The 26,539-nt window shown below is 41.6% G+C and overlaps 1 long non-coding RNA gene across 1 annotated transcript in view; it reads right to left on the bottom strand.

Annotated features, from left to right (window-relative positions):
• Positions 1-25,046, bottom strand: part of LOC309397661 — a 244,009-nt gene extending 218,963 nt beyond the window's left edge. The window contains exons 1-2 of the long non-coding RNA XR_014176302.1: positions 24,760-25,046; positions 21,667-21,897 (exon numbers count right to left, since the gene is read on the bottom strand). This is a non-coding gene — a long non-coding RNA (uncharacterized lncRNA). The remainder of the gene's footprint in view (positions 1-21,666; positions 21,898-24,759) is intronic.
• Between the last annotated feature and the right edge of the window lie 1,493 nt (positions 25,047-26,539).

The following is a 26,539-nucleotide window of genomic DNA, read 5'->3' as shown; positions in this document are numbered from 1 at the left end:
GTTGCTCAGGAAACTACTACCAACACTATCCTAGCAGCTTGGAGGATTTAATATTCAGAAAGAGAGTTCCAGACCTGGATGGTAGGAGTGGAAAATTTAAATATCCATACAACCCTCTTCCTCGTCCTGCATCTATTTAGGGAAACAGGTTCTCCTCCCACAACATTTAAAAAAAAAAAAGCTAAGTCAAGCCTCTCCCATCTGAGATGATCTCATCTATAAGTGTGTCTTTGTGATCAAGGTGTCTCCCCTGCCAGGTAAGGAGATAACTACAGTCCAGCTGGCCAGATTCTGTGCAGCAGCACTGGGGATTCATGGCAAACACGTGTCTTTTCCACCATAGTTATGTTATAAAGCAAATGTGGCAAACCGTTTAGCAAAAGCACTTAGACTTATATACTGCTTCACAGTGCTTTTACACTCTAAACCTCTCTAAATGGTTTACAGAGCCAGCATATTGCTCCCAACAATTTGGGTCCCCATTTTACCCACTGACTCAGTGGTTGACTCAGGATGGAAGGCTGAGTCAACCTTGAGCCTGGTGAGATTTGAACTGCCAAATTGCAGGCAGCTGGCAATCAGCAGAAGTAGCCTGCAGTACCGCACTCTAACCACTCCACCACCGTGGCTTTGCACTTAGTCCTTTTTCTTTTAGTGTTGAACCTACAACAGGCCACACAGTTTATGTATTGTAATTTTAGTGTAGTTAGATCATGTATAAGAGACAGACTGGATTTTATTATAGATTTTAGTTGTTATTTATTTTTTATACTATAATTTTTAATTGTATATTTACTGAACATTTTTATTTGTTCTGGTCTCTGGTCTAAGACTGTAATAAACTGATTGACTGGAGTGTGTCTGTCTTCCTGATCCTCATATAGTTATCTAAGCATGCAAATATAGTTTATCCATATGCAATTTTGAAAAAAAAGTGGTATCACTTGGAAACGTGCAAAAATAAAATCCTCTCCAAATGCAATCTCCAGATGATGCAAAAAGAGGGGAAATAGATTCCTTCCTCCAAAACCCATAAACATCCATGACAATTCTGAGATATATTGAGAGCACTGATGTTGTTACCTAGTTTGGCAATGAAACATCTGCAAGAAAACCATCAAGCTCAGAGAGCACCAAGGATCCCATATTTCTGTCATTGTAGATATTTTCTCTGCATGATCAAGAACTGTGAAATCACAGAGATCTCAAGTCATATACATGGGATCAAAAAAATGAGAGACCTTCTGTATTCCATTATATTCCACAACAAAAAGAAACAACCAACATGAACAGAATGTAAGGACTACACTATGGTGATCAGAGTAGCAAATTTACTTGTAAATTTCATCCCTGTGTTACAACGTGGTTAGATATTAATTTAATGAAACATAAACAAGTAATTTTAAAGTTTGAATTGACCCATATTCTCCATTGATATACCCCAATAATGGTGTGCAACTAAAGTCTCTCTTTTGGTATTTGTTTAGAGGGGAAAGGAGTCCCTGCCAGTTTTATGAACTCCTGTCTCACTTTAAGTCAACAAGGACAGGTAAAAATCAATACGATTCTGTTCAGAAAGTGCTAAATTTATTTATAGAACACCAAATCATCACTTATAACATTGTTTTATACAGACTGCAGATATCTTTTTAATGCAATGTGTCATAACAGCTTCCTTCCATAAGGGCAGTGTGTCATTCTGATGGATTTTAAAAGCACAGGGTGTATCTGCGAGAGGAAAGCATCAAGACAGGCCTGGCATTTCCTTTGCTCAGCAGAAATATTCCAAAAAGCAAGTAAGAATTAATGCAAAAATAACATGCAGATATCTATTTCAAAGCAACAGATCTGAGAAAACCGTGCAGAATATCTCAAGGCAGATATTTGGCACTGATAGCCACAGAGAAAGAGAGGAAAAAACACGTTCTTTTGATATCTTGTTTGCTTAATAAAGCAAAAAAGAAATAGCCATGAATGCATTTTAAAGCTCGGTAAATAAATAAGCACACAACACACAATTTTGTCTTGAAATGATCCGCATCCACCAAGCTTCCAGGCTTGCGTAAGAAGAGAGCTGTTCTGCACCACATCCTAATTCAAACACTTCTCTCTTAGCTTGCAGCGAAGTCTAGACTTTGTTAACACAAAAGAAGTGAGACAGCAGAGATTTTAATGTCTTGCACATTGGCTGGTGATTTGCTCTGATTTTATAAATGCTGGCTTAATTCACACTGACAAGGTCTGGGCAATAGAACAGTAGAGGCGGGTCCATTTTGCCCTTCAACCGGCACAATGAGTTCCATCTGTGAACAAAACCTGTTGTTTTTAGCAGCAAAAGTTAAACATGCCCCCAAAAAAAGTTTTTTAAAAAAAACATTAGGACGCTTTCAAAAAGGGAGAAAGAGAGTGTTGTTCTAGCACAGGGGTCCTCAAACTTCTTAAACAGGGGGCCAATTCACAGTTCCTCAGACTGTTGGGAGGGGCAGACCAGCTGGGGGGAGCGCGTGGCTAGGTGGTCATGTGACTGGGTGGGTGTGGCCGATTTAGCAGCCCATTAAACAATACACACAAATTAAACTTTGATTTGTTATGCTCCTGCGGGTAGAAAGGATGTGGCTGCCTTGGGTGTGTGTGTGAAGGACTTCTCTCTGTGTGTGTCCGTGTGTATGTCCTCTATCTGGAGGCTGAGGAGGCCAAAAACGGATGCATTTTGGCACCCTCAGCCTCCAGAACCATTTGCTGCCCCAAAATGGGTCCATTTTTGGCCTTCTTGGCTTGCAGAAGGTGGGTGGGGGCCAGCAGGTAGGTGGGGCGATGTGGGTGGGGCAGCCTCGTGGTCCTGCGTGGGGGGGGGGTGTTAATGGCTTCTGTGGGTCATATTTGGCCCACGGGCCGTAGTTTGAGGACCCCTGTTCTAGCAAATGGGGAGTGTCTGCCTCAATAAAAAAATAAAATAAATTAGTTTGATAGTTCTAGGATGAAAATGATAAAGTGACCTCCTAATTTAAAAATAGAAATCGAAGCTCACAGTATCTCCCATTCTGATATGAAACTGGACTGCAAAATAATTGCAATGCCAGCTAAAAAAAAAAAATCTTTCCGGGGGTGGGGTGGGACCAAGTGCACCTAAAACCCCATATCTTAGGAGAATAAGCTCCTTTAAACAGTGAGGAAGTAGCTATCATCTTATCATCTCATGTGGTTTTGAGTGTTAAAGGAAAGAATTAAGTGTATAATTTTCTACAGCTTCTCTAAGTACCTTCTTACAGTTGGATTCCCTCCCTTGCCTCCCAACCCCGAATGCACTTGTGCAGAGGAAGCCTCTGCTTCTAGAGGTGAATTAGATACGGTTTCTGTAAATCTTAATATTTTCCTTCAATTGTCCTTGCTTAAACATGAACAGTGGGAAGCTTCTCCAGGGTCTCAGAGAGAAGGATGGAAACGGTGGAGAGGTGGCGTTTTAATTGTAGAATTAGGCGATGTTTGTGTTGTTGAACTACAAACGTCCCACGTGTTTTCTTTGTTGCAAGTTTTCTTTCCTGTTCTAAGAAAGGTTGGCTGTGTGTCCTGCCTTTCAGATGATAACCCTCAGTGTGGAAAAGCTGCCAAAGACATTTCTCTATCCAAAAGCATCTTCCAATTGAAAGGCTGTCAAGATGAAAATTGGTTTACGGCTAAAGAATCTTACAAGGGGAAGTTTAAGCACTGACATTCTCCATCGGAACAAGCGCATCTCCACTTGATCCAAGATTGACAAAATACACTAAATCCCCTTTAAATGATGAATGAATGAATGAATGAATGAATGAATGAATGAATGAATGAATGAATGAATGAATGAATGAATGAATGAATATATATATATATATATTCATTTTCACGGGTGTAGGTATGCTGGTTTTGTTGTATTCGGGTCTTTTCCCGTGTAAGGTTGAGATTGTCTTTGCAACATTTCGGCAGGATCTCACCTGCCATCTTCAAGCGTGGGCCCACGCTTCAAGCCCATGCTTGAAGATGGCAGGTGAGATCCTGCCGAAACGTTGCAAAGACAATCTCAACCTTACATGGGAAAAGACCCGAATACAACAAAACCAGCATAGATAGATAGATAGATAGATAGATAGATAGATAGATAGATAGATAGATAGATAGATGATAGATGATAGATAGATAGATAGATAGATAGATAGATAGATAGATAGATAGAGATATAGAGATATAGAGATATAGAGATATAGAGATATAGAGATATAGAGATATAGAGATATATATAGATATATATAGATATATATAGATATAGATATAGATATAGATATAGATATATGCTAATTATAACTATAACCCTAATGAATTAATATATTCCCCTTCTCATCCCTATTGGTAGGATGTGTTGTTTTTTTTAATCCCTTGGTGGTACTTGGATGTTTTTATCCTTTGGTGGTACTTGGATGTACTTGAGACCTTGCCTCCTCATTGTAACTCCTATAGGACTATTGTGTTATACACATATCTTTTTTGCCCCGCATGAGTGACCATCCTAGCTCTGGGTATTATTTTCAACACGCACATTGCTGTGGTGATGAGACAGAAGGAACTGAACCTTCAACCTTGAACAGCTTGACTTAACTAAAGTATAGACTTAAGTTACACTTGAAAACCAAATTACTTCCATGGTGTAATGGAAGGAATGTTGGAGAGAATACACAGTGGGACATCCTGATTACTTTCACCTTAGTTTGGCATCCATCTCAATCAATCAATCAATCAAATATCTATGAATATCCTATCACTTGTCCCAAAGATGCTTTTTCGGGAGGCAACTGGACTTTCTTTTTGTTGTTGTTTTATTCTTTTGATGACATTTCACTTCTTGGATGAGAAGCAAAATGTCTTCAAAAGAAAAAAACAAGAAAGTCCAGTTGCCTCCTGAAAAAGCACCTTTGGGACAGGGGTGGGTTGCTGCTGGCATTACTGCCAGTTTGGTGCACACACAATTTTGCATGCACATGCACAGTTGCCCATAAATAGGTGTGTGCATGCGCCGAATATTTAAAAATGGGGGGGGAAACCATGCCGTGATGACCAGTGAACCGGTTCGAAGGCATGGCAGGCCTGGGATGCTGCTGGTTCCAGTGACCCAGGCTGGCAAACCACTACCTCTTCGGCCGAACCGGTCCGAACCGGTAGGAACCTATCTCTACTTTCGGACAACCATGACCTGGATGATGAGAATCTCTACAGAATCCTATCATTTGGTTGAAACCAATACTGTGAACTAAATGTGGGAAGATTCTTTTAAAAAGAAAATAAGCATGTTATTCATATGTATTTTATTCAAAACTCAATGTGTGTGTTTTTTTTCTTTCAGTGCTTAAATTGCATTAGAATAAGGGATATATTCTAATTTATCAATTAAAAAAACATCTTGGGATTTCTTATGCCGTCTAGAACCCAATGGCACCAAGTCTGATTCATTCTAATTTATGTTTCCTCCTGCAGAGGTAGGGGCAGAGCTGGGGGATAGAGTTAAGCACGTCATCAGCTTAGAGTTGTTGCATTCACACAAGTGCTCCAAGTCTGACTTCTCCTGAATTGCATTGACCCTTATCTGGTACCAATTTAGCATTGAACTTTAGCTGACCAGATTCTTATGTATAGGCAAATAAATCTTCTATGCTGAAACATTATGAATGGTCCTGGTTCTTTGCACCTGACAGCAGTTGGAGAGGGAAAAAATTGTCTACTCGGCATTGAATCCTCCCTGTAGATTCACCAGGGAGAAAGAGGTGGCAAATTAGGTTGTTTAGAATAAGCTTATTTTGACTTCCAAGGCAGGCATCAAAGCCTGCGCACATCCAAGCTTTGGGTGTTGCATCAGGTAGAGATTTAAATGAGTAGAATTTCAACCAACCAGGTTTATAAATTGTTGATTGAGCAGTCCCATTTCATCCTAATTTAAACGATGGCAAGGTATGGACATCATGGGAAGCCCTACCTTTTAAGTTATGCAAATCAAATAAAATCCCATTTGTATTGTCAGATTCCTAATGGAGTCTTTGTACATCCCTACTAATCATATTACACCATTCAAATTATATTCCAGTTGTATATGCTTTTGGTGGAACCCCTATGATTAATGCATCATTTTTTAGTGGTTTACAGAATATCCAGGTGAGGATTATGAGATATAGGAAGGATTCTGTTTGGAATGATTTATTTTAAATGTAAAAAAATATTATTACTAGCCTCCGTGTACTACTCTAGGAAAACCTAAGAGATTATTTGAGCACCATATGCACTTCAGGTCTAGAAACTCAGATCTTGGCCTTTGAAGCAGAGAAAAGCCTTCCACAGCTCATTGAGAAGGTAGAGTGAGGTTACTGCAGCGAAGGTAGACATGGGGTGAAGAGGTGACAAGAAAGCCACTTGATGGCTGGAGGTAAGACTGAAGAACATTTGCACAATAACTACTCTGGAAACAGAGTTACCACTTACATTAGAAGATGACTGCTTAAAACTTTAAGAGATAGTAGAGTTGATCACTCACTTGGGAATGAAAACCAAAGGCCAAGCATGAGAGAAGCACCACTTTGGAGCTACCAGTTCTTCTTCCAATCATGTTCAAAAATAAGGCAGAATAATAACACTAAAAGAGGCTCTGAAGGCTTCCTAGCCCGGCCTTCCATGAACTTTAAGAAGAAACCATCCAGTTCTAATCAACATCCCCTTTTCTTCTGATTTCTACCCTTAAGACTAATCATTCTAATTGTTCATATGCTCCAAAAATACCTCTGGATATTTAGTCAAAATCACCTTTCCCTTAGTTCAGATTCCAACCAACAGAGCAACAGGGGCCAAATTTGCTTCATCATTTCTTTCTGCCTTTCCCGATCTGTTGCTTGCCAGTTGCCTCAGATTACATTTCCAGTCATTTGGGACTTGTAATCAACAACATCTGGAAGGCTGATTGATGTGAATGCAAAAACCCTTCAGACATTCAACAATGACTTTTGCATCACCTTCCTCTTAAACCATCTCTTTCCTTGGTTATGCATTCTTAACTCTTTAGTCCCTTCCTTAGAGGAGGCAATGTTGGAAGGCATCAGATCATGCCAAGATCAGGTCCTCATCAAGACCCATGGTGCTGCAACAATTTGTTTTCCATAGACCCTGGGATACTTCTTGCCATCACTTGCTAATCAAATATAATTATAAGTTTAAGAGCTGTGGTGGCTCAGTGGTTAGAATGCAGTATTGCATTCCACTGCCAAGAGTTCAGTCTTCACCAGCTCAAGGTTCACTCAACCTTCCATCCTTCTGAGGTCAGTAACATGAGGATCCAGATTGTTGGGGCAACATGCTGATTGTAAATCGCTTAGACAGGGCTGTAAAACACTATGAAGCAGTATATAAGTCTAGGTGCTATTGCTATTGCTATAATTCCATGATCAATAGCAGAAGTGAGAAGGATAGCATATACGATAAAGTACCAATAAAAGAGAATATTTATAGCTCAGGGTTTCTTGCAATCATTTCATTACCCAAACTAGTTTTGTGCACCTTGTTTGTGTAATGAAACATCTGCAAGGAAACAACCAAGCTCAGAGAGCACCCTCACTTGTATAAGTGTATCTGAACTTCAAGAACAATATCTAAATCCATTTTTCCTTCTCCACAATTTGGGAGTTACTTCCACTAACACTGACAGGGCCAGCCTCCCAACTGTATATAAAAAGAGAGCAAACCACATTCCCCTTCTAGCACTGAAGATATTACCCTGTTCAGTAATGAAAGGTCCGCAAGAAAATAACCCAAAGCTCAGAGAACTCAAGGACTTTACAGTTCAACTCTGACCTACAAACGTTCTGTTGAATTCCAAGAAGACCCCCCAAAATTTTAGCAGACATCGCCTCACTAAACACTTGTATACCAAGCTAACATAAGAAAAGGAGATGGGTGAAACCATCTTCTATGACAGCGAGGAAGAGATAGAGGGGCAAAAGTGGAGATCACCAATGTACAGCCATGAGTTTTCCAGTCCAGTGACTTGGAAAGTAGTTAGCATGAATATATTTTCTATTTCACTCCTGCCCTAAAAGGAGCAACGGGAATTGCATGAAGGCGATATTCATTTGCTACCAGAACTCTAATTATAATCCATTCCAAAAGCATTAAAGCATTCACACCAAGTAACGGGGGAAAACAAGTGCACGGTTTCACTGCTGTGAGAGCTCTGAAAGGCACCTCGCTCAGCCATAAAGTGGAAAGCAGGTCCGAAACATTGGTCCACGGTGCCCTCTTCTCTCCACGCTTTTCATGCACTAGAGGAAAGAGATTAAAAGCTTCTATTTCAGCTTAACAACAAGCCACTGCTTTCTATCAAATCCACACTGCTGGGAATTGCCGTTTGTCTAAATCAGTGTTTCTCAAACTTGGCGACTTTAAGTCCTGTGGACTTCAACTCCCAGAATCCCCCAGCCAGCATAGCTGGCTGGGGAATTCTGGGAGTTGAAGTCCACAGGACTTAAAGTCGCCAAGTTTGAGAAACACTGGTCTAAATGGTGGTTAATTAATATCGGCCCCAATCAAAACACAGTTTTGTATTTAGTTTGATTCTGTAACCAGAGTTGCAGCAATTCATGTACCTGACCTTCTCCAAATTGCCCCTCAATTTTGTTTCCCACACACCCATAATATTGAAATAGTAATGGCAAATCACAAAAGTTCTCTAAGTATTTATAGCCAGTGGTGGGATTCAGCCAGTTTGCACCTATTCGGGAGAACTGGTTGTTAACTTTCTAAGCAGTTTGGAGAAGCGGTTGTTGGAAGAAATCTCATTTTGGTTTTTTCCCACTTTACAGGGCTAATCCTGTAAGAAAGGCAGGAAGGAAACATTCTAGTATTGTTTCTAGCCTCATCTTTATTGCTCTGCTTACAGAAACTGCCTCTCCGGTTAACCCTTATTACATTGTAACAGCTAAGGAGAAGCGCCCATCGACATGAGTGACGTTGAGTTGGCCATGCCCACATGGCCACATGACCACTGCACCCCCACCCACCCAGCTGGTCATTAGGGGAGAGAACCAGTTGTTAAGTTATTTGAATCCCATTGATATTTATAGCCCAAACAATCATAAAACAACCCATTATATAGTTTTGTTGTTGTTAGTTGCGAAGTCGTGTCCGACCCATTGCAACCCAATGGACAATGCTGTCCATGGGGTTTTAATGACAAAGATACTGGAGTGGGTTGCCATTTCCTTCTCCAGTGCATCACATTTTGTCAGAATCCTCTGCTATGACCTGTCCGTCTTAGGTGGCCTTGCAAGGCATTGCTCATAGCTTCACTGACCTGCACAAGCCCCTTCGCCACAGCAAGGCAGTCATCCATGAAGGGGCATTATATACAACAGAGGTCTTAAGCAAGCAAAATGCTGCAAACAAGCTACTAATAAAATCCTACAACTGAGTTCATAGGGAGCGACTCTGATCTTATACATTCTTACTTGAAATACTATCCATAGAACTGAAGGTCTTTAGTTCAATTAGTTTCATGTGTTCATTAGAAAAGCAGATTTTGGATAGAATTGCTCAGGATAAAATAAGGTCACTATTTAATAAACAGAAAAGAAGGATTCAGACTTGGATTTGTTTTTGTTCTTACCTTCTTTTGGTACTAATATGACACAATGAAAACCAGGAGCATTATTGTTACTGGTATTCCTAAATTTAGAACTTTAATTGAACCTGAAATTACAGTTGTAAGTCATTGGGGTCATAAGTTGAGGCATCATGTAACCAAATCCATTTTTAAAAATATTTTTCATAAGGGTTAAGTTGTTGGGTAAATCCATTTTCTCCAGTAGGTGCTGGAGAAACTGCCACGAATCTAACAATCGTCCTTCCTGAGGTGTCACAACAAAACCAAAACAATACTTCAATGAACAAGAGACAGAGACAGTAAGGAAGAGATTGAAGGGCAACGTATTGACATCCAGTCGTAGTAGGGGGACCATTAAATCAAAGACTAATATGCAGAACTTCCAGAAGGCCTGTTTTCCATCCTCCTCAGGCTCCGGAGGCTTTCCTGAAGCCTCTGGGAGGGTGAAATGGCCTCCTCTGGGCTCCGGAGGCCCTCTGGAAGCCAGAAATGGGCCCTCCGGTAGACCTGTTTTTTGCCCTCCAAGTGCCTCCTCACAGGCCCTGTACTTACCTGGCATGATGAACAGGCCACATAGAGACTCCTGGGAGGGGTGGGGAGGGGTGGATGGGGCCAGCCGGTCCTTGCAACAACCGGTTCAGTGAACCGGATGCAAAATTATCCTGTTCGCTCGAACCAATCCGAACCGGCTGAATCCCACCCCTGATTCTATTATCCTTTTCTCTTGCATCCTAGTACTCCATTTGTGATCTAGTTGGTTGCATATTTCCTTGCTTTGATTTAAAGTTAAATCCTTATACCAATGAAGGTGACTATCAGTGTAGATTATGGATGGGTTCTCTGATGTCTCTGTCAAATAGACATATTAGTCTTTGATTTAATGGTCCCCCTACTATGACTGGATGTCAATACACTGCCCTTCAACCTCTTCCTTACTGTCTCTGTCTCTTGTTCATTGAAGTATTGTTTTGGTTTTGTTGTGACACCTCAGGAAGGACGATTGTTAGATTCGTGGCAGTTTCTCCAGCACCTACTGGAGAAAATGGATTTACCTAACAACCTAACCACTATGAAAAATATTTTAAAAAATGGATTTGGTTACATGATGCTTCAACCTATGACCCCAATGACTTACAACTCTAATTTCAGGTTCAATTAAAGTTCTAAGTTGAGGAATACCGGTAACAATAATGCTCCTGGTTTTCATTGTTTGTGTTATATTAGTACCAAAAGAAGAACAAAGTTCTGCAAGTCTGGAAAGGGGCCCGTTTCCAGCTTCCGGATGGCCTACGGAGCCCAGGGGAGGAAGTTATTTTCCTCCCGGAAGCTCGAGGAAAGCCTCCGGAGCCTGGGGAGGGTGAAAATGCCCCCTCACTGTGAAGAAGCCAAGGAGGCCATGTCCCCCATGGCCACATCCACCCAGCAACCAGGCAGGGAACCAGTTGCTAAAAATTTTCAATCCCACCCCTGAATAGAATCTAGTGGCAAAATTATTTATTTTCAGCAGTGTGAATTTTGGGTGGAATGACAGCAGATCCACTCCTATTTGCTTCCTCATGTCCTCTAGATAAGTCAGACTTGTCACAACAAAATTGGCAGCAAAATATCTGACTTTTGGTGGCACAATCTCAAGGGGTACAGGGCAGGTGGGAAGGGTGCAAATGGAAGACATTCGTTACAGATTCCAGTCCACACAGAGATTCCCATCTTGACCTAGATCAAGGGTTTCAAACTCACAGCGTCACATTGTCATCACGTGACATATTGCAGCTTTCTCCCCCTTCACTAAAACAGGAGTGGGCGTGGCCAGCACGTAATGTATCCAGCCCATGGGCCATGAGTTTGACATCCGTGACCTAGATTCTAATATAATCAGGGGAGCACACTACGGACACTTCAGAAATACAAGGTGGATGGAGCTGCAATTTCAGGGAGTAAAGGTCATTTATAATCTTGGCTTGTTAAGTCTAAAGAGTTGTGTGCTTTGTTTCTTTTCCCGCTGTGAAAAGATAGGAAATCAACCTGATTTTTAAAAGTAGTTTGCTATTCAAATAGAGCGGACAGGTTTCGGAAGAGGCACAAAATCAGGATGGAAAGCTGTGAGCCATGGTTTCCTGATCTTGCATGTTTCATTAGCCACATGGACTGTGTCAGAACAGGGTTTCTTTCTCAGCATGGGATCTCTTCGCTGCAGTCCAGCCAAACTAACAAGAAGAAAGTGAATGCCTTAAATGAGTGCTGTGCGAAAAGGTCTCATCTGCGTTTCCCCCACCCCCCCTGCCAGTCTTATCCAATTTTCTAGAATCAAAACTGGCTTTTGATCCAAAAGGAGAAGAAAATTGCAGTGACATTCTTATAAAATGGCCGGAGAATTCTTGAGCTCATTCTTAGTTATAAGTTGCCCTAAAATTGTTGGTGCCTCTTGCCTTACTCAATATGAAGACATCTTCCTTATCATACCCTACAGTGTTTGGAAACCAGCTCTTAGAAAAAGAAAGGAAAAAAGGCTATACAATAGTAAAGTAGAATAAAATATGGTTTAAAATATAAGAATGAAGAGGTGGCATAAAAGGGACAGTTAGAAGCTTGCTTAAAGGGACAGGGAAATGTCATCAGCCTTCAACCACAACATGTTCCAGTAAATGTCCCTATGTCAAAAGTCCAAAACCACAAGGTTCAATTGAAGTTCGTTAATGGCACGTAGTCTATACCTGTAACAAAAGGAGAAGTAAGACCCCCATCTCCTTATAAGTCTTTTTCCTCAAGGTAACCAATAAGAAATGAGTTAAGTGTTTCCGTGTTATGCTGTCTTTGAGAATGTATAAGAATGCATGCTCCGATAATGAAGGTCGTTCAGAAGTTCACAACGTTAGTCATGGGCTAACTTTTCTGAACCTGGCTGCCAAATAAACTTTTCCTGTATCCTTAGAAGTCTAATGCCTGTCATTTTCTGCAACAATAGGATCTTTTTCTCATGGAAACTCTTCTCCATAGTGTCTTCTGGGGGGGAAAAAACAAGAGGGGGACACATGGACCAGCAGCTCATAATTGCACTTGGACTCTGGTGAGGAACATGACTGAACACATGTCAACTCAGTGTGGTTCCAGCAGCAAACTTTATCACTTACATAATACATTTCAAATCCATTTGACAAGCCTAGCAACAAAGGACCGCAAAATGTGGCATCTTGCTTTGTCTCTGATAATACCCTGATGGTTCAACACAAATAGACAAGTTCAGAGGTGTTCAGAGATGAACAGAAATCCATTGTTCCCCCAAATGTTCTCCAGCTCAAATGTTCTCAGATTAAAAGAGGATCGACATTCATGTTGTCTCCCTTCAAAACTGGCCTCCTGATGGACTACAGCAGCGCTCCCCAGCAGGTACCAGAGAGAATGAAAATTGGATAAGGTGTCTCCAATGTTCTATTTACAAGCTTGAAAAAAAAAACCCACCAAAACCCAACAACAAAGGATGAGATCAAAATGGGATACTTGCTTTTGATCTCTGTCTTTTTTCTCTCCCACCATCTGATCCCTCAAATTAATTTAATATGTTAAATTTGCATTTCTGAAATAGTTTTAATGCAGAAGCTCCCAAGACATTCCTGCAAACATTTAATTCCTGTAATAGGCATGGCTGGGTAAGACTTCAGAGCAATCTTTCAAATAGGTCAAATGGGGAAGCTACAAGCCAGCAACCACCCTTTCCTATATGCTCCCCAAGTGTGCAAAAGAAACTCATTTGCAGGAAAGTGTGATAAGGTAAAGAAGTGGCCCCTTCTTTTCAGAAGTAACACACCCGCAAGGCAATAACTACTTTTATTCCAATTACTCCAAGAGAAAAATGAAAGTAGACATTGCCCATTCTGCACCTCCATGATGCCCCAATGTCAAGCAGATGCTTTAGAAAGCAAATGTGGAAAGAGTGACAACCTCTTGCCTGAGCCTATCTTCCATCTGAGTTTGTTACTAAGTGTTAGTCATGAACGTTTGGCTTTCATTTGGTCCTCACACTTCAGCAGATTGCAGTGCTGATTTTTGCTGCCCACAAAGTCAACCTGGAGTCACAAAGGACTCACTGGAGAAAAGCCTAATGCTGGGAACGATGGAAGGCAAAAGAAGAAGGGGATGGCAGAGAATGAAGTGGCTGGATGGAGTCACCGAAGCAGTCGGCATGAGCTAAAATGGACTCCAGAGGATGCTAGAGGCCTAGAGGAACATTGTCCATGGGGTCGGAATGGGTCAGATACAACTTCTCAACTAACAACAACAACAAAGTCAAAAAGATTCAAACTCAATTTGAACACATCTTTTCCTCTCTGGTTTCAGGATGTTCCATATCAACCAGACTTGCAAAACGTAAATATTTCAGCACCTTTATATGTCACCATAAATTGATCTTTGATTTTTAATTTGTATACATTATTTTATCCTTAGCTGTCTTGAGCCTTCCACTGACAGAAAACCAGGAAAAAGATATAAAACTAAGCAGAACTTACAAGTTATATAGCAAACTGTTCTAAAATTCCATTTTCTGGGGAAGAATAACAAGGAAAAGTCAATGCCTTTATACCTTGCTGATGACTTCTTGAAGAATTGGCGGTCCAGAACCAACAAGATGCTAAACTTCAGAGTGGCTTCAACTCAAATAAAAAAAGCCAACATGATAAAGCCAAGCATTTTTCAAAGCAAAGAAGTCTGATCATGGGCTGAATTTGACAAAGGAGAGGTTTAGAAGGAAGATACAAGGTTTAAGAAATATTGATGTATTTAATTCTGTAGTAGAAAATGAGAGAGTAGCAGTGGGGGGAAGGACCAAAACATATAATGCAGCTTTAGAAGCCATGCTTGAAGTAGGCCCTGGATTTCACTCCCTGCAACTCTATCATTTTTATTGGCGCGATAGACTGATTTTGAATCCATGAATAAAGTATCATGATGAGAAGTTTGTTTCTGTCATATTTGGAACAAAATGAATGCCAGGGTTCCAAGTAACACCCCCAATGAAAGAAGATTTCGAGGCATGAAGTTCCTCAAAGTTCCATTTTATTAAAGATGTCATATTGGCACCTATGGGAAAACCCAAATCTGAAAGCTTCCAGGTTTTTCCCACCCAAAGGAAAGTTCAAGTCCCTTCCCAGCACCCACATGTCCATCACATGGCCCAATCATGCACCGTCCCAACTGAAGATGCCTCCCAGTCACGCCCCTCCAGGTGCAGGGCAAGATATCCTTGACTCTTTGAGAAAGGAATGTTATTTTGACTATATACAGTATCTCCCATGCTCCATATAATCCCCTCCCATTTTCCCACAGCATTGAATGTGGCAGCCCTGGAGGTCCAATGGAAAAGATGGCTCCCAGGCCTGACAATGAAATGCCTAGTGTTTCATCGTGCCAAATGTTACTATTCTTTAGATTGCAATATGCTGGTTTTGATGAATACTAAAAGTCTAAGTTAAAATGTTACTCTATCAAAAAAAGAAAAAAAAATTAGAAGAATTTCATTCTCACATCACAAAAATATTTGGCCATAGAAATAGGCTTGTATATATGCTTCATAACTGCAATGTGTTCATGCTGTATTTTACAGAGCGAAGCCCACTTCTTAAATCTCTGGGGATCTTAGTTATCTAGGCATAAATGATCAAATCTTAAACTAGTTATCTGGGAATTTTTCCAAATGCTGTTAAGTGGATTTCTAGTAGCAGAGAAGCCCTTTCTGGAAACAAACATTGTTTTACAAACTCTGATGCACTGCGACGGTTAGTAAACCAGGCTCTGCACCCCCGAGTCACTTAATCCAGTTGGAAGGAACTAGCTCTAGCCAACTTAGTTTACTATTTTAGAACAGGGGTGGGGAACCTTCAACTCCCTGAAGTTTGGACTAAAAATCCCAACATTCAGCTGGTTGATCAAATCCAAAAACCATTAGAGTCACGCTTCATCTTTTATTCATAGAAAGAGTTGTCTAAAGCCATCAGCTCTAGTTGCTACCCCCAAAAATGGAACAAATGCCTCAATCTGCGTTTTCTTAATAAAATAAATCTTCTCTAATCCTTGCCCCTGCTCCTGCCAACCTAGTAGTTCAAAAACATGCAAACGTGTGTGTGTGTGTGTGTGTGTGTGTGTGTGTGTGAGGGAGAGAGAGAGAGAGGGAGAGAGAGAGGGAGAGAGGGAGAGAGGGAGAGAGAGAGAGAGAGAGAGAGACTGGGCCCTCAGCCCTCAGATGGAGAGTCAACAGCCCCTAAGTCTAGAGGTGGCTGATGAGGAAGAGGAGGAACAGATGGGTCCAATGCAGTGGTGGGTTTCAAAAATTTTTAGAACCTCTTCTGTAGGTGTGGCCTGCTTTGTGGGGGTGGCTTGCCAGCCATGTGACTGGGTGGGAGTGGCTTGCTGGCAATGTGACCGGGTAGGAGTGGCTTGGCAGTCATGTGACCGGGTGGGCATGGCCAACTTGTAAAATGTGGTGAAACTCACTTAACAATGCTCTTGCTTAGCAACCAAAATGTTGGCTCAGAAACTCTGGCATTTGAAGCACGCAAGTCTTAAAGCTACAAGATCCTTGCACCCCTCAAGTTACAAGACCCTTGCACCCCTAACCCTTTAGGGAAAAAAAAACTCCAGGGGTGTTCAAACTTGACAGCTTTAAGACTTGTGGACTTCAACTCCCAGAATTCCTCCTCCAGTCATGTTGGCTCAGAAACTCTGGCATTTGAAGCATGCAAGTCTTAAAGCTGTCAAGTCACAAGACCCTTGCACCCCTAACCCTTTAGAAAAAAAGCCCCAGGGGTATTCAAACTTGACAGCTTTAAGACTTGTGGACTTCAACTCCCAGAATTCCTCCTCTCGCTCTTCATCTTGATGATGTGCGAATGGAGGGGGGGAGGGAGCTGGAACCGGTTCTAAACGGCACTGTAGATTTGTGGAACCTCTTCTATAGAAGAGGTTAAAACTGGCAGGAACCCACCCCTGGTCCAGTGCCTGACGCACGGATGCACAGAAGGCAGAGGAGAGGAGTGCAGTGGAATCTATGGGCCAGTCCTAGAGAAGGAAGAGCCACCGCTGCTAGCAAGTCCCCCACCCTAGCTCTGGGGATAAAAGACAGGGGGCGAAGATGAATAGGTGTGGCAGAAAACTATTCATCTTCCAGACAGATGGACCGGTTAGCCTGTGGGAGAAACTTTTTGCCAGGGCTGCCCACATTCCTAATAAAGGAATCTTTTGTGTGCATGTCAGAGGTTTTGTCATGTTTGGGGTGCTGGCTCAGAACAATAGTCTTCATTGCATCACATGACCACAGAAGTGTCTTCAGACAATGTTGGCTCCCTTGGCTAAAAAATGGAGATGAGCATCACTCCCTAGAATCAGACATGACTGGAGCTTTTTTTTTAATTACCCATATCCTCTTCAAACAATCTTTACCCATTGACGATAATAGCTCAGTTAGGAAGTAGTCACTAACCAGTAGTATACTATCCTGGGATCTTTGGGAAGAAGGAAAGGGTTTTAAAGAAATTGATGCAAGACATGTTTCATAAGAAGCAAGAATTTTAAAAATGTGTGATTGCTAGCCTGAATACTCTAACCATCACTGATCAGGAATCTGTGGAAGCTTGCAGAAAATCCTATTCAAAGCTAACCTCATAGTTGAGACCAGATTTGACCCAGACTCTAACCAGCTTTGCTAACTATTTCCCACTCCTATGCAGTTACCAGCTCTAAAACTTTACTGTACATTAACAATTCATCATGCTTCCCTCTGGTCAAGACATGACACTTCAGCTGCGAAAGACGATACGCAATTCTAAGATACTTTTTCCCCCCTCTCAAGTTGGTATAAAAGTAACAAATATGGAGGTATGTTAACAAATCAGCGTTCTTTAAATGTGAGAAATCTTGCAATGAAATATGCTTGCAGGCCTTTGACAAAACAACATTCAAGATACTGTCAGAAGGTGCATACTTAGGAGAAGGGAGGGAGAAGCAAAACTTTTTTTAAAATGCTGCCCACATATAGGGAGGGAAAGAGGGAGGTTTGTTTGTTTGTTTGTTTGTTTGTTTCTTTGTTTGTTTGTTTAGTCAAACATGTACGAGATAACAGAAATAAGAATAAACATGAACATGAATACAGGAAATGGGGACAAATAAATGGGGACAAAAGGACAGGGACGGTAGGCACGCTGGTGAGCTTATGCATGTCCCCTCCCAGATGTTTTAGGAATGGGGTGAGGTCCACAGTAGACAGTTTAAGGTTGAAGCTGTGGGGGATTTGAGGATGTAACAACAGAGTCAGGTAGAGCATTCCAGGCATTGACCACTCTGTTGCTGAAGTCGTATTTTCTGCAATCGAGTTTGGAGTGATTTACCTTGAGTTTGTATCTATTGTTTGCCCGTGTATTATTCCGGTTGAAGTTTCAACCGTCACTAAATGAACTGTTGCAAGTTGGGAACTACTTGTATCTCTGGTGGCTTCTCCTGTTAGAGTATGGCAAGATAGCCTGATCATAGATAAAACACTGGGGTGATTCAATGCTTAGATATGGCTGCAATAAATTTTCCCTCTCTCCCAAACAATGACATTTGTAGTGGTAGAAGATAGATTCTGTGTTAAGGATGTGTTAAGCCTATTGCAGAATGTATTATTTAGAACTGGGAAGTTCTTCCTGTAGTGGCCTTTGGATTCCTAAAAATTGTGATTTGATTTGTGTGCATGAAATCAGGATAATTTTCTTATCATAAGGGTAGGCTTTACACTACCATTCATATCAAAGTGTGTTAAAATATTCATGACTAGAAGAGACATGGGAACAAGGTCAGCCAATGAATATGCATAGCAACTAAGTCAGTCAATGGAAGCTAAAACAGATCTGAGTCTGTGCAGAGAATTGAAACAGAAACTTAAGCAGTCTGCTGCTCTGAGAAGTAAACCAGCAGTCTGTCTGGGCTTGTCTGCTGAAAAGAAATTAAATGCTCGTGTTTGCCTGTAACTCTCCTGCCTTGTGTTTACTTGGAAGAACCACCTGTTGGTATTGTACATTTATTCATCTATTCTTATGTATATAAAGAAGTTAATGAATCCAGTTGAATCAGTTATCTGTGTGTGCTTCTGGATTTGAATTTATACAACAAATTCTGACAAAATGAACCAGGCACAATTATTTCTTAAAAAGCATATGAATATACATTTCAGAACCTTTTAGGTTTTTCTTAATATCTCAAAAGATTAGCTAGTGTGTACCACCTAACAATGTGTTTGATGATCCATCAGACTTAAAAACCACACCATCCCTCTGCATACACATTCCTAATGCTTCCAGATATAGAATTACTGGTCAGATTTTATGTAAAAGAATAGTCACACTCCAATCTGAAAGAGTCACATTGGAAATGGAGGGGAAAGTGAAAGAGAGTTTCAACTCTCCAGGACCCCCCTTTTTCTGAGCCAAGTGACAATCCTTGACTAAAAGGATTGCAAAAACCAATTTATTCCTAAAATAGCCAAGCTAAACCTCTTCTGAAAATTGGACACATCAAGACAAGGCAATGCCAACTGGCACGAGGGTCTAAGAATGGCATGCAATTCTGAGGGTGGCTGGTGGTTGAAGGCCACCCCCCCTTTCTAATTTTTTTTCCATTTTTGAAAGAGTTTTCAATTTTTTATTTTCTTATAATTCTGTTTTTTAACATTTTTAACTGTTATTGTATATGGCTTTCTTTGTAAACCAACCAGTATCACATAAGTGGTGTATACATTTGACAAATAAAATAGACACGATCATAAAGAGGAAAGTTAGTTATTATCTCTTGATCCATGATGATCTGTCAATTTGATACAAGATTCTCAGTGGCCCTCTTAATCTAAGAGGGTGGCACAGTGGTTAGAGTGCATTATTGCAGGTTATCTCTGCTTACACTGCCAGGAGTTTGATTCCTTTAATCCTGACCAACTCAAGGTTGACTCAGCCTTCCATCCTTCCGAGATGGGTAAAATGAGGACACAGATTGTTGGGGGCAAGAGGCTCCATCCACCCACTCGGACGCTTCTGCACATGAGCGGAAGCTTCTGCGCATGCACAGAAGCGTTATGTGAGCATGAGCAAATCAGTAGTAAACCGGTTAGCAACCCACCACTGGTGGACATATATCTCCTATAATTATGGTGTTGACAGGATCTTGATGTCAACATGCCCTGCTACTCTGTCTTGACTTGGTTAAATATAGTATACTCACATTATATGCGAACCTAGAGAAAAATAGGATGTGTATGTAAACCATAACCCAGTGATCATCTCCACTCCTAAACGCTACTGTAGACTCCACCATACCCAACTAAAATGGACAAGCCTGGATTTACTGCACAGTAACTCTTCCCAATAAGAGTCAGACGAGACATGCAAGCAAATAAGCCAAATATATGGGCAAATTGAATACGGCATAGCTTTCAAGGAGTGCATGATACTGGATAATTGTGAATCACACAGCAGCATGGAACAGCAAAGGTTCTGTGCACCAAGTTGTTTTGCAGAGGCACATTAAACAACAACACTAAGTTGGGGCCATATGCTCAGCTGCACATCACAGCTCTGTTGCAGAAAATCTTATTCTTGGCACGTTCTATTAATAGAGACACATGGCAAACAATATTAACCCGATCACTAATCAAGCTTAAAAGCTTTTCCTGGAGAAAAAATGTTGAGAAAGTGTTGTTAAATAATTGCCGCATGGGTTCAGAACTCCAGAGGGCAGCAGTAAAATCCAAATTGCTAAAAAAAAAAAAAAATCATCAATTTTTTATCTCCATCCATGTCACAGAAAGCGACTCTGGGCAGCATATAACAATTGAAAGATATCTACATAAACAGTCATTATTAAAAATATAAGACCATTACGAAGAGAGAAAAATCACACAACATAGGGGAAAGTGAATATCTGCAAGGATGTCAAACGGGCAGCCCGCGGACTGGATGCGTCACGCACAGGCCACGCCCACCCCAGTTCCACAAATGGGAAAAACATCACACGGTAGCGACACGATGCAGTGAGTTTGACACCCGTGTGCTACTGGGTTATAGATCTTGAGGAACTTCTGGAACAGTAACAGAGAAGGGACACCATGGCACAAAAGACCGATTTCCTGGAACCCACCAAATGTAATTCTTTGGCAAACTGGACCCCCAACGTGCCTTCTGTACCAGATCCAATGGGATGGGCAGACGTAACCGTGCAGAGGCCCAGTCCCATGCCATGAAATGTTTTAAAGTTAAAACCAGCATCTTGAATTGGACCCAGAGGCAAACTTGCCACTCCGTTGCATTCTGCATAAGTTGAAGCTTCTGGATGCTCCCCAAGGGCTGGCCCACACCAAGTGCATTACAGCAGTCCTACCTGGAGGTGACTAGAAAGCAACTAGGAGCAGAGTTCCCTCCCCCCACCTCCAGATCTAGGAATAGGAACAACTCTCACACAACACAAAGATGTGCAAATTAGACATAAATGCATAATTCCAGCACTGTCCCGAAAACATTCCCCTGGCTTTCTGATGACAATGTCTCCACACAATTATTGCAAAGTTGTATGTAAGCATTAACAGCTCTTCCCTTGTGCATTTCAATATCATATACACACAATATGTCCCTGCTCTATATTACTAAATCCCATGCATGAATCTGACCCTGATCGCTTTGCATATGGCTGGCACAGAAGCTTGCCTGATTCCATCAATCTTTATCATCACTACTGTTGCTTTTTAAAGTTGCATCTCACCCTGTGGCCAAAATGGCCCACAGCAATTTTTTAAACTTACAGAGAATTAAAGTGTCGTTTACATTTGCTAAACCAAACAAAATACTCTTCTTTGATGGTCCATCTCTTTATATCAACACATCTGGCATACTACCACAATTCTGATAGATAAATGCAAACATATGCAAGGTGCAACCCATCAATGCTAAGTTCAGTTGTTGCTTCTGTTTATAAGGTCAACTTAACAAATCTCTCACCTGAAACATCCTTCTTCCATGACCGCTCCGCCTTCTGTATCTCCAGTCTTCCAGCTGCTTCAGATTTTCTGTGTTCTCCTTCAAAGCACTGCCAATCTTTCTCTCACACGCTGCACACCAGGACAAGCTGGCTTCAATGTGCTTTTTCCATTTGAGGTGCAGAGCAAGTAGCCACTGCTGCTACCCCCTACTCTCCCTTGTCTGGCCAGGACACTTTGAGATAGAGCTGGGCTGGAAAGATAAAATGGAAAAGGCGAGACTTCAATGCTAAGACAAGCGTTTTGATCTTTGTCGGCCTCGAGGGACCACAAAAAACTGTAAAAACATCCTCATCCCTCCCAACCTGAACAGGAAAATCTCCAGTTCCAGATTGGCCTAAAATAGTGAGCTCTGTCATCCTTTTCTCGGGGAGATGATATTCCAGAGCAGGGGTCAGATCATACCAGTTTAACAATCGGTTCGCTGAACACTTGTGCACACTTCTGGCATGCCTGATGTGCACTGCACGCATATGCAAAGTTTACCGAAATCTCACCTTCAGCATTACTACTGGCGAGGAAAACAGATTACATGCAGCAATCTACTTTGCCGCCCCAATCAGACGGGCTTCGGAAAAGGAAATATAGGCTCCCACTTCAAAGTTGGAGTGAACCGGTTCGTTCCCAGCTGATAGTCGGGGCTCCAGGTTCTCCTGAACTGGTCTGAACCAGTAGAATCCCACCCGTATTCCAGAGGTTTGAAATATCTGGGATAGACCTCAACACAGATGCTTATTTAGCCAAAAAAAATGATATGAGGAGATAAAAAGGACAACAAAACATTTTTTTTCCTGGGCTGTTTCAGAAGTCAGCTGCCAGTTGTTTTCACAATATGCAGGCCATTTGCAGTCTACCAAATTTTCTTATCAATAAAATATCTTTGTAGCTCAGGGTTGAAATGAAGGGGTCCTTGGTGTACACTGGACTTGGTTCTTTTCATCACTAGTGGGCAGTAAGACTGATAATGTTACCTAGTTTGGCTAATGAAACATCTGCAGGAAAACCACCAAGTTCAGAGAGCACCAAGGACCCCAAATTTTCTTATCCTCAGGGAAAAAAAAGTTATCTCATTTGCTATCTCATACTCAGAAGGCCTTTTGAATTTCTCGGGGGGGGGGGGGGGGAGGTATTTTTGAGCTTCCTTTGTTATTTGATGTAGATAGATTAACAGAGTTGGAAGGGACCTTGTAGGCCATCTGTCCAACCCCCTGCCCAAGCAGGAGACCCTACACCATTTCTGACAAATGGCAGTCCAATCTCTTCTTGAAAGCCTCCAGTGATGAAGCTCCCGCAACTCCCAAAGGCAACTTCTGTTCCACTGATTGATTGTTCTCACTGTCAGAAAATTTCTCCTTATTTCTAGGTTGAATCTCTCCTTGGTCAGTTTCCATCCATTATTCCTTGTCTGGCCTTTGGGTCCTTTGGAAAATAGCTTGACCCCCTCCTCTCTGTGGCAGCCCCTCAAATATTGGAACTTTGCTATCATGTCTCCCCTGGTCCTTCTCTTCACTAGACTAGCCAGGCCCAGTTTCTGCAATCATTTATCGTATGTTTTAGTCTCCAGTCTCCGAATCATCTTAGTTGCTCTTCTCTGCACTTTTTCTAGAGGCTCAACAACTTTTTTATAGTGTGGTGACCAAAACTGGATGCAGTATTCAAGGTATGGTCTTACTAAGGCTTTATAGAGTGGTATTAGTACCTCATATCATCTTGATTATATCCCTTTGTTAATGCAATTTAAGATTGTGTTGGCTTTTTTTGGCTGCTGCTGCACAATGTTGACTGCATATGTGTTGGGTAACTTACTTCCCGCCATCATCTAAATCTTCTTTGGAGGAACATCCACCCAAAGACAAACATCCCATTCGGCCAAAATTTCTGGACTCAGCTGCCAAGACTTCTCATCACCTCTGAGCCACAGAAATCAAAACCAGATCACTTATCTCTTTCTGTAACTTGCTGAGAGTGCGATTACAAAGGTGCCCAATGAATAAATGTTGGATTAAAGCTTCCATCATGGGTAGCTATTAGCCGCATTGCCTAGAGACAGTCCAAGACATTTGGGAGAGCAGCAATCACTCTTCAACTTAACTATGGTTTACTGAATTAGGCTACTGACCTGAGTTCACATGGCAGAAAAACTAGTTCCAGCCCGATTAGCCAGGTCAGTTGAAGAACAAATACAGATTTTCATACGATGCGCTTATCTACATGCTGCATGAATCCAATGCACAGCTTCAATGCACTGTGCACATGCAGAAAATGAGGCAGTTAAATAACCACATTAAGTACATTTGCAAAAAGTGGGTCACTGAGCCAACGATCTAGTTAACTCCATTCTAACTATGAACTTGAGCTGCCTTAGGCTAAATCTGGCACCATGGTTAAAAGCTTCCAATGTTAAATCCATCCATAGTATTAAACATTTCTACTTCTTCTGGAGGACCAGGATTTCCTTGGTACCTTTCAGGTGTGTAAACCAACTCCCAACTTTCTCAAGAATTGCCATGGGGGTGGGGGCAGTGTGTGGGCACACATCTAGGAAATGCCAAACTGAAAAACATTGCTCTACTTAAGCACACCATAGTTTATTGTTTTATTCATGGGATTTATATGGCCACCTATTTCATGCAATGGTTCTAGGTAGCCAAGTAACCAAGCCTTGTGCACATAGGGTTTAACACTGGGAAACAGCACCGTGCATTTTACCCAGAAAACAACTGAAAGCCAGTGCAGTTGTCACATGCATTAGTGGTATTTCTCAGGTAAACCAAGGGGCACCCCAAACTGCAAATGCCACAGAACAATTGCACCATTTTAGATGGTCTTCAAGAGCAGCTCCATTGCAGTAAATCCAAAGAGGGGGTGGCTAAGGCATGAGTGACTGTAAGAAAGGCTTAGTTAATCTAATTCCTCTCTTTATCTGACCAGACTCCTCCCTCTCCCCTTCCTTAGATGATCCTCAGAAGTTCAATTTTGTGAGAGAAGGGGGGAAACCCAGCCTTCTATACCACACCTAGCTTTTTCATCTTCTCTCATGCAACAGTGGACTTACCTTTGCATTTGAACCCCAATTTTTTAAAAAAAAAAAATTCCAAAAGGTGGTTTTCTCCAGAGGTTAACAACTCCAGTGATTTCCTCATTTGCATTTGTGGTCCTTCATACTTTCTGTGATACCTTTCCCAAGGAGCCATAACCAGAAAGTGCAAGGTTAGGAGGCTTCCATTCAGTGATAGTTCAAGGTGGAGAACATAATACAAAACAATAGACCAGAAAAAAGTGGAACTGAAAAAGCCACAAAAGAACATTCCCAGCCAAAAAAAAAAACCCCACATCAATAGTAAGCTGGTCTACTGGCAGGTGTTTAAAATTTGGTTAGCAAACTCCTTAAATTAACTCCTCCTCCTCAGACTCTCTATCAGTGTTCTTAAAGAAATAGTAGCCATTGACTGAAACTCAGGACTGGGGGAATAAGGAATGCTACCGGTGGAGTCAAAGAAATACATAGCATTTGGGAATAAGTTGTGGAATCCCAAATAAAGTTGTGAGAATCTGATTGTATCCTCTTTCTCAAAATTGTTGCCATCAAATCCTAGGATATGCTGCACAGAAAGAAAGCACCACTGAGGTTATTTTCACATAACCCAAAAATTAGGCAACCAGATTTTAGAGATTGGGTGGATCCAGTTTGCATGGCAAGCTTATAGTTCATGATGATATTCAGACCTAGACAACTGCAGAGAGGCATGTTGGCGAAGCTATAGAACGCGTGCCGGAAATGGCATGCAGAACCATCCCATGCGGGATGCGTGACCTCGCTGCCTCCTCTTCCATGTTTTTGTGCCCGCATGCACACCGGCCAGCTGGCCTTCATGCGCACAGGAGCGCGGCAACCTGGAAGAGCAGCATTCTGTTGCACATGTGGATGCCGGCATCCAAACTGGAAGCTCGGGTGCCGGTGCACATATGCGCAAGAGAATGCTGCTCTTTCAGTATTCAGCGCTCCTGCACACGTGAAGGCCACTGAGGCCGTATGTTCCAGGCAGGATGGTTTTGTGTGCCATTTCTGGCATGCAGGTCGGCACGCAGTGATGTAAAAGGTTAGCCTTCACTGGCATAGAGCAAACTGTGATTTGGTTTGAATAAGCAGGTGGTATGAACATTGCCAAGGAAAAGGTGAGGTTATTAGAGTGTTTCTCTGCTCTTCTCCTCCTGCTCAATTTTCCCTAGATTAGCACTGTCCATTTTTGCTGGGATTGCAAGAAACTTTGGCCATACCAAAGGGGAACTCCAAGTGTCACAACCCCAGCCCACTTCCTGTTCCAAGTTGGGAAAAGGTTGCTTTGAATAAACACTCCTTTAATCCCCCATCTGAAGTAAGCCTACCAGTCTAATCCTAGTAACCTGCATTAAGAAAACCTTGTCATTCATCCAAATTCCTGCTGGACTTGTACTGCTAGACAGTGAGAGAGCTTTATTCATTGGAAAGGGGTTATGTTTTGGTTTTGTTTCTGTTGTTTGTCCTTCTGGCATGCTGTTTGTTTTTTTTAAATTCCTCTCCCATAGGTCATCGTGCTTCCTGGCATTGTTTTCATTAATGATTACAGCCAAAGCAAGAGTTTTATTCATTTTTTTTCTTTTACCTTTGCGGACTCTCATTCCTGTAATCAGGCATAGGGTCTATCACAGGTCTTTATTAAAGAAGCCCAATTAGCTTGACCCTGACTCAAGAGAGAGACACAAAAGCGCTGGATCCTGGAACAGGTCATTTATTTATATGTCCCTATAAAGAATGGGAGACCTTTTATTTTGGAAAACAAAAACACGAAAGGGAA

Source organism: Natrix helvetica (genome assembly GCF_964273705.1).
Source record: "Natrix helvetica genome assembly, chromosome: 11".
Taxonomy (NCBI): domain Eukaryota; kingdom Metazoa; phylum Chordata; class Lepidosauria; order Squamata; family Natricidae; genus Natrix; species Natrix helvetica.
The sequence above is the reverse complement of the archived record's forward strand: the minus strand, read 5'-3'. Positions and strand labels throughout refer to the sequence as shown.